Source organism: Aphis gossypii, chromosome X (assembly GCF_020184175.1).
Source record: "Aphis gossypii isolate Hap1 chromosome X, ASM2018417v2, whole genome shotgun sequence".
Classification (NCBI taxonomy): Eukaryota; Metazoa; Arthropoda; class Insecta; order Hemiptera; family Aphididae; genus Aphis; species Aphis gossypii.
The window spans coordinates 59,407,915-59,425,937 of record NC_065533.1 but is presented as its reverse complement, the minus strand read 5'-3'; the positions used below and the strand labels follow the sequence as shown (position 1 = coordinate 59,425,937).

Sequence of the window (18,023 nt, the reverse complement as noted above, 5' to 3'; positions counted from 1 at the left end):
ATTCATTAATAATTATCTATTATATATATGTTGATAAAATTTAGTTTGCGTTGTCATCATACTGTTCAGAATGGTCAACATATGGTCGATTAGCACAACTGTTTTGACTATAGGATCAGCTATAATTGTTTTGGTTTACCTCCTCCTGTAAAAACGACACATTTGTTTACATCGATATGTATAGTGTATGTACCTGTGTCATATAGGTTATCCGTTTGCGCAGCATTGCCACCTCATCCTTCCTCTTAAGGTTCTCCCACAGCGTTTTTAAACTCAGAGTCTACATGACAGATTGAGGATTAGTAATTCATAAAATATAGTATTCATAAATAAACCGCCTTGAAATACAAATATATAATTATTTAGTATTAATTATTAGTTACTTGATTTTATGTGTAATGCTTGTGCTATGGTTACTGATTTCTTATTGTCTTGTTTTTTGCTTGTGTCTTATCTTAACAAAATAATTAATAATATATTTTTTTAAATTACACCACAATTATTTTAAAACTAGATTTTTGTTATAAATGAATAATCATTTATACATGAAATAATAATAATAATAATAATTTAAAAAATATTTTATATAATTATGAATTGATATTTTTATAAAATAGACAATAATTTTTAACCATATACCAACAACCAAAATTTGTTATCCGGGACATTTCATTAGACACTTCCTCAAGACAATGGGTTGAAAATCAGTTGTGTCCTGGCAAATCTGTGACATATCACTCTAGTCTATTAATTATGTTTGATTGTTTTGCCTTGGGTTCAACATTTAGTTAATTTAATATTTAGCATGATGTAAAAAATTGTCTTTATTGCTGTAGTTTTTATAGTATATCATATCAATTTTATATTATTATATATTATTAAATAATATATATTTATATTTATAATAAAATATTTACATATTTTTATTCATTATTAAATAATGGATAAATAATATAAAATTGATATGATATAATAACGTATGTAATATATAATTATTTGTATTTACTATACTATAATCAATATTATTCATATTCTCCACACAAAGTTTGTTCCAATATAATATAGCAAAAATCCTTGTGTTATAGTGGTGTGCTTATAGAGTAGGTATACTTCAATAGTATAAAATCTACAGAATACACAAATGATAACCAATAGCCAATAACTATGAACGACTTACAAAAACCACATCTAAGGAGAACTGTTTAGATTTGAAATTTGTATACTGTACACTGTAGTGAAATTATTATTCAATTAAACAAAACAAAAAATGTAAAATACTTTAAATACTTAAAAATTAAATCAAAAATATCAAAATTGATAATAAATAATTAATAATCATTTTTTCTATCATGAAATTAAAAACAATAAAAAATAAATTAATAACCTCATATATTGGTTAAGATTTGAAATGGTAACCTTCTATAACTATATACAACCATGGTTATACTAATCTATAATCTATAATAATTGATAAAGCAAATTTTGTATTTTTTTTGTTTGTTTTTTTTTTTTATGCTTTTTGAAAGCTATATATTTAACTACTGGAAGATTTGTTACACTGACCACTTAAATGGAATCCTCATAAATTTCTCTACCGATAAAGTTTTGGGTTCACAATTTCTCGTTCTCTTATGTGTGATTAATATCGTCCGCAAATGGACGACCACAATAATTCTGAATAGAAAACATAATATTTACCCTTGTTATTTTGTAATTACTATACCTATTGTTCAGCGTTAAAGGTTTTGAGACTTGTCATAAATTAAGTTATTATGTATGCATAAAAAAATAAACATATAACTGCATAAAACTATAAAATAGTCAAGTACAGAGGTTCAAATTTTAGTCACAATACCATTTGCAGCTTGCTTCTGTTAAAATACTAAGTCCTTCACCCACGATTCTTATTTACTTATCGTTTGAAAGTTTAAAAGTAAATCTAAGTTGTCGGATAACAAAAATCGTTTTCCTTCATTCAAAACAAATCACCTTAATTACAAATACTGTATTTAATATAATATAAATACACAAATAGGTAGGTACCTAATCTAGACAATCTAGTATTTTTCGGACAGGTTTCAACTTAGGGGGACCATTGCTTCACCAAACGTTTTGGTTTAGGCTCTTCTAAGACGCATTCCCGAAGTCGAGGGTCTTTGAACACCCCCCCCCCCCTAGGTGTATTTTTGAAAATGTTTAATTTTAGTACAATGTTTCTGAAACTCGGGAACTGGGTAGTTTGAAGGTCGGTGATCAAATGTGGCGTCTTGTGTCGAGACCGTAGAAGCCGTTTTTCCCTGTAATTTGGGGCTTCAAAAGTTCAAAATTTACATTTTTTTCGGTTTTTTTGGAATGGGCACTAAGATTTGGGCGCAACAAACCGTTTTTGTAATTGAATATTATAAAGGACTTTGCGCCGAATCGATGGGTTCCGAGATCGACGTTATGCGACTTGTGGTTCGGGAGTTATGATTTTTCGTATGTTTTTTGTACTTAGAAAATTACGTGTTTTTTGGATTTTGAATTTTCGATCGATCACTATGAAACTCGAGATTCTGGTATTTTAGCGTACGACAATTCAAAAAGGGTCTATGGTCGAAGTACCTACGACCATTATTTCACCCGTAATCTGAGAAGCAAAAAGTTGAATAACACATAAAGTTATTTTTCGTATAACCATAAGTTTCCCTAACCTAACCTGTTTAATGTTTTAAGTAATAATTATTTTGAACTTTTTGTTTATATGCCACTTAAACAACACGTTTTCGTAAAATCTAAATTTAAAACTTACAGAGTACCCTAGGGTGATCAATTTTACCTCTTATGATTTTTGTCCTATCTATGACGGTTTTCCCGGGAAACAGCTGAAAAACGCGATTTTCCGAATTACGAAATTGTCAATTTTCCCGGTAAACCGATGGCCGAACGAACATTTTGCATAGAGGTCGATTTGTTCTCCGAGGGATTCTACACTAGGATCAGTTTTTCATTTTTCCAAAAAGTCATTATTTAAAACTTTTATTTTTTAAAAGCCATTTGACGTGTACGATGTTTTCAAAAAACCTAAATAACTCGTTTTCGAAAAATCTAAATTATAGAACTTACGAAGTACCCTATAGGGATCAATTTAATCTCTTATGATTTTCGTCCTATCTCTCGCGGTTTTCCCGGGAAACAGCTGGTACCTAAACGTGATTTCCCAAATTGCGAAATTGTCAGTTTTCACGGTAAACCGTTTTTGCATATAATTTTGCATAGAGGTCGGTTTGTACACAAGTCTTAAAACTCATTTTATGGTAAATAGATGATACATTTGTTTTTCAAACATCCGCCTTCTTAATTTCAACTCCCTCACTTAATATTAATAAAGCATATAATTAAGATACTGTTTCAATTCGTTATAGAAGTAGAGCTTCTTCTTCTCACCCTGTCTGATGAAGTAAATTCTTTATTAGTACATGTGAAAGGTTGTTGAAAAATTTGTAGTGCGTGTAAGTAACAGTTTAAAAGTTATTTGCATGTTCTACCATCTGTGTTTATTGACATAATTTGTTGTGTAATAATGTTTTTATATTTTATAGATACAGCCTTGTTTAAGCATCTAGAAGATACAGAACAAAAAGTAGTAAGAAAAATAAAAAAAATTGTTTGAGGTTAGCGCCAATAAGAATTAATAGTAAAATAGGGCAAAAATATCACAAAACAAAAACATAATTATATATTATTAGCTATTATTTACTTAAATTAAAGTAAAAAGACAAAATATCAATTAGATATTTATATTTTATACTAATATAAATGTGATAGATACTATTTTATAACATTAATTTTGAATACCATAAGTATTAATTTTGTATTTTGATTTTTCATTGCATATAAATGGTTTTTAAATGCATACTATGCAATATTGTTATGTTAAATTTTATAGTAAAATAGTATTTATAGTTGTGAACCTGTTATAGTATTAATCGCTTAAAATTGCTGTGTATTGATTTTAAGATTAAAAACTATGGTTGAACATCAATCTTGTATACTTTATAAATTATGTTAAAAATAATGAAAATAAAATACATTTTTTTTTACATATTTATTATTTTATAGGGTATATTCTACAGAATAAGAACATAATGCATACTTCCTAGGTTTTTTGAACACATAAATCCAGTCTCTAGCTATAACTGACAAAAATGTTTTTTAAATTAAAGTACTTAACTAAAACCTTACTACCACAAACTACTATTTTTTCCCTAATAACTTATTTTTAAAATTACTAATATATTGTAATATAATAACAGTAATATTTTATATCATTTTTATACCAAATATATTTTAATTTCAATGATAATATTTTCTGTTACTGTTTTTATTTATTTATCTCCATTAATGTACCTAATTATTAAGTATAATGTATGACTTGAATAGTCTTAAAATATCTAATAAATTAACTGTTATTATACTATTATACTAAAATATGCATCTATTAGATATATAATAAATTAGGTATTATAGTAATCTATTAAGTTCAAACTACTATAATTTCTGTTAAAACTATGCACCCAACATGATTAAAATTTGATGTTTGATGTCATTATGTTATACTCTTATAACACTACTATGTATGTACACATAAATTTTGCTTAATTAAAAATTGTCCATTTGTAATTAATCAATTAATCAACTAATGCAAGAGTAATAGAATATTAAACAAAATAAAAATTTAAATATTATTTAATTTAGCGGCAAGTGATAGTGTAATTTGTTGTTTATTCCAAGCCAAGTGGATATGACATTTTTCATCCATGATAGTGATATAAACCGTTTTCGTTTTTACTGATATAAACCGTTTTTTTTTTACTGACTGGTTTTTTTAAATACTGTTATCACACTATCGTAAGGTTTATAGATTATACTATAATCTATAAACCTTGGTTAGGGCACTATAAAAGTAGGTATAATCACCCGCTATTTTGCGACACAACTCACCAGTTATCACTTATCAATATAGGAAAAATAATAAAAAATGTAATGTCAATGCTTTTAAATCAGAATATTTTTTGACTTTTTGTTAGTCTTGACTGCTTAAGTCTAGTGAAATTAATTTTTATGAGTGGATCCAAGTTAATAAAAGAAACTAAATAAGATGGGCGGATGTACCGCTGTAAACTGTTCGAATTCCCGAAGAAAAGGTATTCGTTTATTTCCCAAAGATATTTCAAGACGAAAAATTTGGCTTCAAAATTGTCGCCGTGATAAATGGGTACCTACAGAGTCGTCGGAGTTGTGTGAAGTAAGTTTTTTAGTTTAAGGTAGGTATAATAATTTATGTTATAATATATCTTCTATAATTTACTCCATACATTAATATATTATATTATACTTATAAGAAGTACCTACCTATAATAAGATCAGAAAATAATTTCATATCTTATGCTTATTTCAATAGATTCATTTTGAGGAAAACCAATTCGAACAGCATCGTCTGGATGGTTTAAAGAAACTAAAATCAAATGCAATTCCAACACTCTTTGATGTGCCCAATCCCCCTCGCATGTTGGAGACCAAAATAAAATCCTTGTATAAGGTATAGGTATACCATTATTAAAACAAATTATTTTAAGTACAGAATAGTAGCTTTGTTATCTAAATTATATATGAAAATGTATTACTATTATTGGTAATAATTTTAATCGTTTTAATGTATTTTAATGTTTTAATGTTGTGTTTATTACTTATTTTACAGACTATAGGAAATTTGAGTAGTGATAATCTTAAGAAAAATGTATCTTCGACTGAAAAACGATTATCACAGGCTACAGTAAGTTAAATTTTAAATTGTTTTATCTTTAATTTTAATCTTGTTTATATATTAGTCAATAGAAAGCAATGTTACCATCAGTGAGAATTACTCTGAACCTGTTAGCTGCCTGGAGAGGAATGTTTGTCACTAGATCCAATAGTAAGTCTAATAAATTATAATATTTATCATTTTGCGGTTTAAATATTGATATATGTTGATTTATGTAATTTTAATAAGGTACATGTAAAGTTTGAAGGTTATAGGCAAAGAAGTGTTAATTTAAATTATGAATTTATATACATAATTAATACAAACTTTAAATTGTACATTATATTTTTATATTTACACATGGTTCTATTTGTTCAATGTTTTCTTTTGCTTTGCAGGAAGAACTTGAAAAAATTAGAGCTGAAATGAATCGCCTAAAAGATGAGAATGACCACATGAAAAAAGAAATTAAAGAACTTGAAAAGGTTGAAGAAGAAAACAAGCTAGTTCAGCTGGAAGTTGAACACTTACAGACCAAAGTTAAGAAAGCTAATGAATTGTTACACCAATTCCTTAATGATGATCAGATATCTGCTTTAAGTACACCCACTCGGAAGTGGACCAATGACACTATAGTAATGGGCTTCAAAATGAGGTTTGCCTTGGGAGTCCATGGTTATGAGCATCTTAGGGAAACTAAATATCCTCTTCCTGCATATAGTACGCTGACAAGAAGTTACTCTTTGATTTGATGAATGTTGGTTATGACTATTTTGATTATCATATATAATTATTGATTATATTAACCATGACAAACACTAATGTTAAATTTAAATTTATGACCAGGAAATAAAAACATATATTTTATATTAAATATTTTTTTATTAATTTTATTAGTTTTATTTGCTTGTTGTGGTGGTGCTGGTGGTGCTGCTGCCAGCAGAGACAGCAGAGGCAGCATTAGCCTCGGCTTCAAGCTTTGCAGCCTCAGCTTGAAGCTTTTCAGCCAAGGCTAAAGCTGCCTCTGCTGCCTTTTTCGCCCTCTCCGCTTTTTGTGCTGCCACATTGGCAGCATCTTGTTTTGTTGTTGCTGCTGCTGCTGGCCGATTATGCCGGCAGTCAGCAGCTTTATGGCCAATTTTTTGGCAAAAATTGCATTCTAGAAGATCAAAAGAATTGAAATTAAAACATATCCATGATAAATTTAAATACCTAATTTCAGGAAGCCCATATTTTGCTGGGAGACATAATTTTGCTCAGTAGATTTTGAGCAATGAAGTTATTTTAAAACAAGACGTTATATCTAATATATTAAAGCTATGTAACTAAATCCTAAAAAAACATCACTAACTGTTTAATTTATAATAATAAGTATGAAAAACAAACAAAATCAGTAGTTTTTTAAATTGAAATTAATACAAAGTGAACGCAATAAATGGTATATACCAAATGAAAATGTTGAACAAGTTCTTTTCTATAGGTGGACTGAAAAATGGACAATCACAAATAGATACACCCCTAATATCTTTGTCTGGTTACATTGATTACACATTAATAGGTATAAATTATATATTAAGTTAAAAAGAGCTTTATCATTATTGGTTCAAATCAATAAAGTACTTAAAGAGTATTTTAATAGCGAAGTATAAAAGAAAAAATGTATACACTTGCGTTTTAGTTAATTTGTTGTTATTACACGAGTAAGGTTTGATACACTTGACACAGATATTGACTTGATACAACCATTACATTTACAATACAATATATTAAGATAGAACTAAATCAAAACCATAAAAAGAGAGTAAGTGAATTAGAGCTGTGTAGTAGGTTATAAGTGAATTACCCTAATGGATGGTATTAAATTTGAACTCAATGATAATATAATTGTATACCTACGAAAAACGATTCTGAGTGAAGACGATTTGTCAGTGAAGGATATTTTAACTAAATAATATGAAAATTTTCAATTTAGTGCGTTTTGTCAAAATTTGAAGTTAAACAGTTCTAAAAAAAAAAACCATGCATATATTTTTAATATTTTCCAACCGCTATTATATCGATTTATAGTGAACCGTGTATTAAATACATTTTCAAACTTTTTGACCCAAAGAATAGAATTGTATTGACAGCTTGAAGTAACTAAAACATTTGGAAAATTTTAAGATTTGTAGCAAACGCTAATATGAACATTCAGTGAAAATGTTATGTATCAATAGTGATTTGATTTAGGTTACAAAATCCAAAATCAATTATGCTAAAAGTTACCGATTATCCTGAATTTTTTTTTTGGCACTTAAGAACATTACAGAGAATTTTAATTTTGACCTCCCCAATACATTAATTTCACCTTTCTATCGAAAAAGCTACTGAAGTTGGAAATCAAAGTGTCTACCATTTTGAAAGAATAAAATAAAATTTGCTATTTATCATGTACACGGACAAAAAAAAATTTAAAAATACATATTGTAAAATCAATACATTCATCACTTCATTCAGAAATTCAGAATCTAAAACTAATTAGTAGGTGTATTCATTGGTAACTTACTAATCCTGTTGTTGGGCCATTTGCCCCCGCATCTGCCGCCTCTGCCACCCCCTTCTGGCCACCGCCGTAATTATATATATACGTTGACATCTAAACATAAGTTAAATTCTAGCATAAAGTTTAAATTATACATATGAAACATCAGTTGAAAATGGCCGTTCTCATTTATTATTCATAATTTAATAAATGTGACAAAATGATTTTAAAAGTTATGCACTAAACAGAATGGGTAGGTAGTAACGTAACGCAAATTCCTAATTACTTTTTCAGTAGGTATGTAACGCAGTAGTAATTTCATTACATTTTACTTAAAGTAACGCAATTACTTTTTAAAAGTAATTTCTACGAAGTAACACATAATCGCGTTATCTTCCATGTTAATTATTTATTTATTTGAATGTATTACTAAAACAAGCCGTTAAGATATTCCAGAAAAATTAAAAAAGACTAATTAATTATTTTCAATTCCGATAATAGTTAACAATACCCAGTGCTTGAAATGGAAAATTTTACGAACCGGAACGTTTATAAAATTAATATGCAGACTATAATATTAATTTTTAATTTTAGTTATTTAAATTCGTGTTTACAATACAATATAATAATTAGTTAAATACATAATAATAATAAATAATATAAGTAATTTTAAGCCTAAAAAAGTGGGGAAGTGGGTATCGCTCCGTTGTACATTAGGTGCCGCGTGCATCACTATTATATATTATTATAGGAGGGTTAAATTTGAATCCAATGATAATTATCATTGTATACGAAAAACAATTCTGAACGAAGAAGATTTGTCAGCCTAGGATATAATTTTCAGTGGTTGGTGAAAAAGGTGGTTTATGTTTTAATGGCTTGAATACATCAAAATTTAAGTTCTTTTATAATTATTATAAGCTTAACTTATGGAAAATATTGTATTGAATTTTCAACTCTTAGCTACTTATACAAACATTTTTATGAATTATACCTACAAAATAATTAATAATAATGTAACGTGATAAAAATAATTTAAGTACCTAACGCAAATGTAATTTAAATAAAAATATTTGAAGAAACTATTTTTTTCACTGATTTAAAATAGCATGTCCCACGAGAAATATTGAAGCAATCAAATAAACTTATAGAAATATAGAATGGTGGAAAAATTATTTAAATTTTGATTTTTAGAACATGTGTTTCGTGAAATTGTAATTTTTTCTACTATAAATAAATCATATTCAAAAATTATAATTGATGTAACCAAATTAATTATAACCATTAAATTAATTTAATATTGAACATACGTGCAAAGAAACATAAAACATTAAATAAATTAAATACTAGAAGTATTGTACTTACAGTCTTTATTTAAGATTTTTTTTTTTCGGTGTAAACTGTAAAGCGATGCGTCTAGGTCGCAAGCTGATTGAGTAATGAAGGCAGAAGGCAATAGCCAATAAGGCATTGATTGACGCTAACGCTATAGCAACATTCTCAACGTTTACGCAGGCACGCGGCATAATGTTTTACTACCACGTACTATTATAAATATTATAATATTATACATAATCTAAATTTAAAATAAAAATATGGATCAAGTTATTAAATTTATTTAAGCTTTATTATAAATAACATATGCTTTACTGTAGATGTTATTCTGCTTATGCGATAAAGTATAACATTAGGTAACATCTCAAACAGTTTCTTCGAGGTTCTTTTTTATTTATATTACATACATTGTTCACAACAGACTTCTATAGTTCAGCACAGTCCATCTCTATAAAACCATAAAATAGGTATCAAAATGGTTTTTACTTTTTTAGCTTTCAATCAAATAATATTGAAAATTTACTATTTAGTATTTATTAGTTTTCCATAATTAAAACAAAAAACCATTTATTGTTGTCTCCGTCTTACAAGTGGGTAACATAGCAAATTTACGCTCTATAGATCACGTTAGGTTAGGTTCCTCATAAGTTCCTCATAAGTTATTCTTATAGTGATCAAAAAATTATAAGAATAAATAGGCACAATTTTTTTTATTAGCATTTGAAGTTCAAATATTGACAAAAATTCGTCAAAAGCATGAATATTTGCAAATTATTTTGTAGGTATAATTCATAAAAATGTTTGTATAAGTATCTAATTGTTGAAAATTTAATACAAGATTTTTCATAAGTTTAGCTTACAATTATTATAAAATAACTTAAATTTTGATGTATTCAGGTTATTAAAATACAAACCACCTTTTTCACCAACCACTGGAAATTATATCCTAGGCTGACAAATCATCTTCGTTCAGAATCGTTTTTCGTATACAATGATAATTATCATTGGATTCAAATTTAACCCTCCTATAATGTATAATAGTGATCCACATGGCACCTAATGTACAGCAGAGCGGTACCCACTTGCCCGCTTTTTTTTTAGTTAAATACATATAAATATAGAAAAGATAGTAAAAACAAAACATTTTTCAAGTCAGGTAAAAATATATAAAAAACAAAATTGTACTCCAAACAAACAAATGCCCGTTCAGCAGAACCATTTGCAACAGGAATTGTTAAGTTTAATCGAATTGCAATTAAAATATTAGGAAATACATCTTTTATTTTTTAACCATTCTAATATTTTATGCACATTTGAAGCATCAAATGGTGGTTTACTGAGATCCCAATACTCTCTAAATTGAACAAATTAAAAAATATGAAATAAAAAAATTCGTATAGCCCGTACAGATAATTAAATGTTGATGTGTCTAATATCTATGAGCTATTTAAAATTTTAAAATAATAACACAATAAGTATTATTATTAGTTGTCATGCATTATTCTGTCAGACAGAATAATCACTATAGTGGCATTTCCCACACGCGCTACAGGGCTCAAAAATCTATAAAAAGATTATGTACAATAAAAACTCGAATAATAAATTATTAACAAAACTATTGATATATGAACCTAACTTATCGCTAATCAAACTCAACCATCGAGAATAGAAATACACACTGTAATATCTGTAATTTCTTTATTCTGTGGTAATAGTGAAATAGTGTATATTCCACAAAAACGTCAAAAACATTCTTAATTATTTAATATTATACGATATAACTTTTTTTTAATACCTAATTTAATTTTTTGTGACAATGATATTTAGAATTCTTAATTTTTGTCCGGGGGGCCCCATAACATTGTGGGCCCTGGGGACGCGATTCTCTGCCCCCCCCCCCTAGTCCCCGGGCCTGGCCCCACTGAAGGTGATCACGGCACTGGTCAATGGTCATAATAATACTTATCAAATATATATAAAGACCAGAAGTTAAAAGTAATAAATTCGATATCGTTCGAACCCAAGATAATAATAGTGATAATCATTGTAGTATTGTACCTACTCGCTACTGGGATATACATATCCTGATAGCTAGATAGAGAACTTAGTTATTAAGGTGCATGTACCTTAATAACCATGTACCTTTTATGTATTAAAAATGTAATTATTATTAATTTAACAGTTTTTACTATGTTACGCGTGTGTAAGGCGGACAACACCAAATGCGGGTATAGGGTCTTCTTAATGGACTTATTGGGAAATCATTAATCAACTAAAAATAAACGTTATATGTTATAACAATATGTCCGTTGGCCTACAAGGTCATGAATTCTATGTAAAAACATTTAATTATAAATTTGATACTAATATATATAACATGATAAAAAAAACTTTTATAAACGTTTATTTTATCATGATATATAATATATTATACTGAATGTTATCGTCTATAATAATAGAATTTAATCTAGAAGATTAAAATATTATTTATACAAGTTATAACTTTATAATCAAATATATTTATAGTTTCTACAATGAATAATGATATTATATATGTTCAATGCAGGGGATGCAGCAACTCATCAGTCATCGACAATATAAAATAAAGCTACTAATTCAAATAGTATATTATATTTAATAATATAAACAGTCTAACAGAAATATAATATGACTAATAACTACAATGAGTAATAAGTATCGACAAAAGGGTTAAGTAAATTCGAATTTTAAACGATATGTGAGACGCCATCTACTGATTCTGAACCATCAATAGACTTCGTTAAAAATATGGTATTTACAATACTGGCATTTAATAATTCTACAAAAGATGGCACGTACTAAAGACGTCATATAAAAGCATTAAACATACATCAATAAATTAACACCTCCTAGGCTGAAACTGAAATCCAACAAATTCAAAAGAAACAAAATTGAATTAAACATAAATCAAACATTAAAGAAATAACATGAAAAAATATCAAACATCAACAAACTTAACAAACAAAAACAATTAAAATATAATTCTCACATGAACAGTCCAATACAACTAAACATAAAATAGACGATAATCAAATTCACTTCTCGTAGAGTGTAAGTATACCTAATATTTCAATAATATTTGCACTTTAAGTAAATCATCATTAATAATTTTTGGAAGCCGCAAATCAATTGCGGCTAATATAAATGAATACAACAAAGTAATTAAAAACTACGCACGACTACCCGATACGCGTCTTACGGGAAACAGTCACCTGGCGTGTTGGTACGCCGTTTTCGTTTTCTCAACAAGCTATGAGTCCTTTTTAAATATATACGTCTGATGGGAAATTTTCTTGGCTTTCCACGTATGTAGGTTAAGTTCTTCGACTCTCCCGGGAACTCGACGAAAAAAATTAAAAACTACGCACGACTACCGTCGACTACGCGTCCTACGGAAAACAATTATCCTGATATGTAGGTTTATATGTAGGATATGTAGGTAGGTCAAAAGTGTTATACTTATATATATATATATTATCAATTGAACATATCGGCCCCATAGGCGGAGATTTGATCAAATTTGAGGGGGGGCTTAAATGTTGCTTTGCAAAGTAAGACCCCCACTCTATTATCTATCATACCTTCACTCTTCAGTACGCATCAACTACTAAATTACTAAATTACAAAACTACTAAATATGAATTACTAACTATATAATATTATGCACTTTAAAAATTATTAATTTATAATATAATACTATACTATAAATAAAAACTGAAGATTTACTTGATAATGATCAATAAAAAGTTGACGTTCTTCAAATTTTAGTATTTTTATGGTATAATAATTATTATTTTGTAAAGTTCCAAGATTTTGTCAATCGTTGTAAAATAAGTACCTTTTTTAATATTATATACTATCAAAAATGTTTGATAATTTTGGGGGGGCTTTCGATATTTTCGATTTTTTTGGAGCACCCCCCAATCTCCGCATATGATCGGCCCTCCTTTAAAGCCACTGGCGACTCCACGGGGAACACCTGGCGATTTACTGTGCTATAAAAATTAGCAACATAGCTGCGCTATCTTGTGTTTTATAACGGTGAAGTAACTTAGAAATGGCAATATAAATGTTTGGCGCCTGGAATTAAACATAATGCAGCAACACATACAAGGTTTCTTATCACTATTCGTCTGAAAAACAGTCACCTAGCTTTGGTCACCCAACTTCACGCACGTCTTCATAGACGTAGATCATCCGATTCTCCATCACGGCATGTTCCATATAAATATGAGTCCTTATCATAGATTTAATTAGAGTTAGTTAAGAGTCAGTTAGACTTAGTCAGTGTTGTCCCTTGCTCTCTGGTAGTTAAATACTTGTGCTTACGCTAACGAAAGCCTTTTCATTTATTGTTTTAACAAGTTAATAAACGTATCAATTATCTCATTAATTTATTGTTAACTTATATACCTCAACTCTCCAACCTACGACGGAACGTGCATTCGTCGTAAAAGAAGCGTGCAGTAACTATCACTGGTTACTACAACATGCAGAAGAGTTAAAAAACAAAACAGTCAACTCATTTTTTAAATTATAAATAAAATGTATATTTTTATCAAAATTAGTCTATTTTTCAATGTGTATGTATTAGAATTTCTTCTTTTTTTATAACTTTTTTTTTTATATATAACAAAACACTGTAGGATTACATATAAAAATAATAAGCACATGCATTTTGAATGAAGAAAGTTTGTTAAAATTATTTTAAACACAATTACATCTTAAGAAAACAACTTATTTTAATGTCACAAGGGCCAAGCTTTTTTCAAAATTTATATTTTGCATACAATATGTCATATTTTTAATTAAATATCTATATAAACATTTTTTAATACATAGTTTATTAATTCTAGTTAATGTTCTTTTTTCATTTTTTAGTAAAATTTAATATAATATGTTCTACATTTTTAAAATAGGTATAATTTGCAGACACAGAATTATTTAAATTTTGATCAGTTTTTTCAATCATACATTTATAATTTTCTGTATTTGATACACTTTTTAGTGAAATTATATACTTGCATATAAATCATATAATACATTTTTGATGCATTAATAAGTTCATATTCTACAATAATTTTTCATAAAAACCAGGCTCATCATGAATTTCTAATTTCTATTAATATAATTATGAGTCACTTAAAATTTTACTATCATTTTAAAGTCCAGGTCTATGGGAACTACAGGAAAATGTATTTCTAACTTGATGATACAATTAAACCAAAATTTTCGTTATGCAGTTATGAAAAATATGAGTAATGATTTATGTATTCAAGAAATTAGAAACAATTCTCCAATAACCCCAGACTTAAAACAATAGTAAAATTTAAAAGTGGCCCTAATAATATTAATATAAGTTAAAAATTCATGAAGGGCCTGGATTTTATGAAAAAATTATTGTAGAATATGAACTTATTTGTGCATCAAAAATGTATTATATGCAGGTATGTAATTACTTACTAAAAAAATGTTAATCTTTTAATTTATTACTTTAATATAAACTATTTCTAATATTTAACAATAAATAGGCTACAACATCATCATTTACCAAAAGGCAGATCCAAGCTTAGGGCATAGGGGGCAATGCAATAGCTGCTAATAGACAACATTTTTTTTTTTTTATTATTTAACTTAATAAATATCTTTACCCCCCCCCATTTCTCTAGTCTGTATCTGCCTTTACAAAATATCTAATGTCAGTATTTGGCATCTCACTATGTAAAACAATACAATTTAAAATTAAAATACTTTATATGTTCTTTTAATACTTTATATTGAAATTCATCATGCATCATAAAAACAAACACTTAGTAGCAATCTAAATATAATAATGAATCATAGATTTTAGATACCAAAAGATTTTTTTTTAAATTATTTATTTGATTAATACTAGAATATTTACTTAATTTATTTTACAATACCTAAATTTCTATTTTTACTAGTCAATGCACCAGCAAGCTATAATATTTCAGAATTATCTTTTAGGATTAAAATTTAAATGATTGATGTTGTAACCTTATTTAAATTTAAGTATGGAATGTCATATAAATTACAATACATTTTTTTCATTTACAATTTTTAGTTTTATATACATATAAAATGGTTGGTAATAGTTTTCGTTTGGAATGTTGGTTGGATTCAATTATTTACACTTCTTTCAAATTTAGTTAATAAGGTATCTAAAAAAATACAATAAAAACCTAATAACTTGAAGAATATTTCACTTAAAATATGTAGGTACTAAGTATACAAACCATATTTTTTTTTGTCGCATATTGAAATATTAAAATTCAATATAGAAACCAATAGTTTTATTTTTATTGTTTCCAGTTGTAAATTGGAATATTGTTTTAATATGTATCATTCAAATCATCTGGATATTTTTTGTGAATACAGAAAATCTTAGAATATCATTATTAAGAAGTTTAGTATGCTATGGATTTTCTAAAATGGCATTGACTATAGAGCAACTATCAATGTTAAAGTCCTACTGGATTGTATTATCAAAATATTAATCATATTGACTAGAATAATTAACAAGTCAATAATCCATATAAATTGCAACAAAAATTGTATAGAGCTGATGTATTAACTGAAATCAAAATGTTTATAAATAATTATAATAACTAATAAGAATTATTTATAATAGTTTTTACATATAACAATATGGTGACCAGAAGTACTATTTTTCATAGAATAGTACTCTTTTTTGATGCAAGTCCTAATGTCATTAAAAATAGTGTTAAGTATATGAAATTGCAATATTTTGTTGAAAATATTATTAGGTACTACACGTTTATGATTTTTTATAATTTAGTATTAATTTATATTTTATGGTTCGAGCTAATGCAATCTAATTGGTTGTTAGCATAGTTAATTTAATTTGTTAATGTTTCCTATATTTTAACAAAGTTTTGTATTAATTTATTCAAATTTTCCACTTGGTATTTTACCTTCAAAAAAATAACTAAAACATTTATAGGTACTCTAGTTTAAGTTTACTTAAATTTCATAGATTTGTTATCATTAAGACACACATTTAACGAGTTGACATAATAATTTTAAATAATTAGTTTTTTAGTATCTACCTAGGTAATAATAATAATTTTAGAAAATTCAATTTTTGTAGAAGGAGATGACCTATGGTCTATATGGGCAAAATGGGTGTATGCATTGGCAATTACGACAGAGGAGAAGCTAAGATTTAAATTTTTATATCTGGTCACCATACATATAGGTAACTACAAAATAAGTAATACTTACCAATATTTAATTAATAGGACTTTCCAAGTATCAAATTCACACGAGTAATCTTAATTTAAATAGTTAAATACTTCTATGTTTAATTAAATTAATAAACAAAATATAATATAATATAAAGAACACATTTTGACATATTATAATATAAATGATATTAATATAATATAATATTGACTGTTATGTCATGTTATTTTATTATAATGTTGATGTCTGATGTACTATGCTTCACAAGATTACCACAATAGTCATACTACATAGTACAATATGGCGTACGGTCAGACGTTAGTAAAACTTTTTCTGTAAAAGCAAAGTTTTCACTTTTCAGTAAGTTGTCACGAGGTATCGTGTAATCGTGAAACATTATATAACTGAAATCTGGATGATAGCTTGCCAGTTGCGATCTCGGATATGTACATATTAATATAGGTAATAATAAACCTTATATTAGGTAATAAGTATAAGGTCTATGGTATTGGAATTATTGTTTTGTGATTACACAGAACGCAAGATTATTATTTTGCTTCATAAATTTAAATAATTTAATGTTATAGGTAGGGCGGAGTTACAGAATACAAGGGTATTCTTAACTTTTGGCTTTTCGTAATCACTAATCGGTATCTATTATTAGAATGACGTATTATGCATCATCGTCGGAGTCGGTAATCGAAAGCGATAAGCGAATAATAGTATTTATAGTAGTAATATTAGTTCAATTAACCCTTTCAGACCCAGAATTAAATATTTCAAGTAAGAATTTTTTTTTACTAAATATATAGTAAATGGGGTATAAATATACAAAAAAAAACTTCAAATTTTTTTTTAGTTATTTCCTAATGAGGTATTAGATTGTCCTCTGTGAAAACATTGGGTTCTTACGCAGTCATAACTAAAATGAAAACAAATATTATATGCTATTATATATTGTGTATTTAAATTTCAAAAAATTAATACAACAGTCTTATACCTTTAGACTAGTTCAAATATTTCATGTATAATAATAAAAATAGTTAGAATAATGGTAATGTGTATTCATATATAATTATATATTATGTATTTAAATTATAAAAAATTAATATAACA

General features: G+C 27.1%; 1 long non-coding RNA gene across 1 annotated transcript; it reads left to right on the top strand.

Annotated features, from left to right (window-relative positions):
* Positions 1-5,236: 5,236 nt before the first annotated feature.
* Positions 5,237-6,515, top strand: LOC126552703 (uncharacterized). Its single transcript, XR_007606120.1, has 5 exons — positions 5,237-5,287; positions 5,444-5,581; positions 5,741-5,815; positions 5,871-5,956; positions 6,184-6,515. It is a non-coding gene; the product is annotated as an uncharacterized LOC126552703 (long non-coding RNA).
* Positions 6,516-18,023: the final 11,508 nt, after the last annotated feature.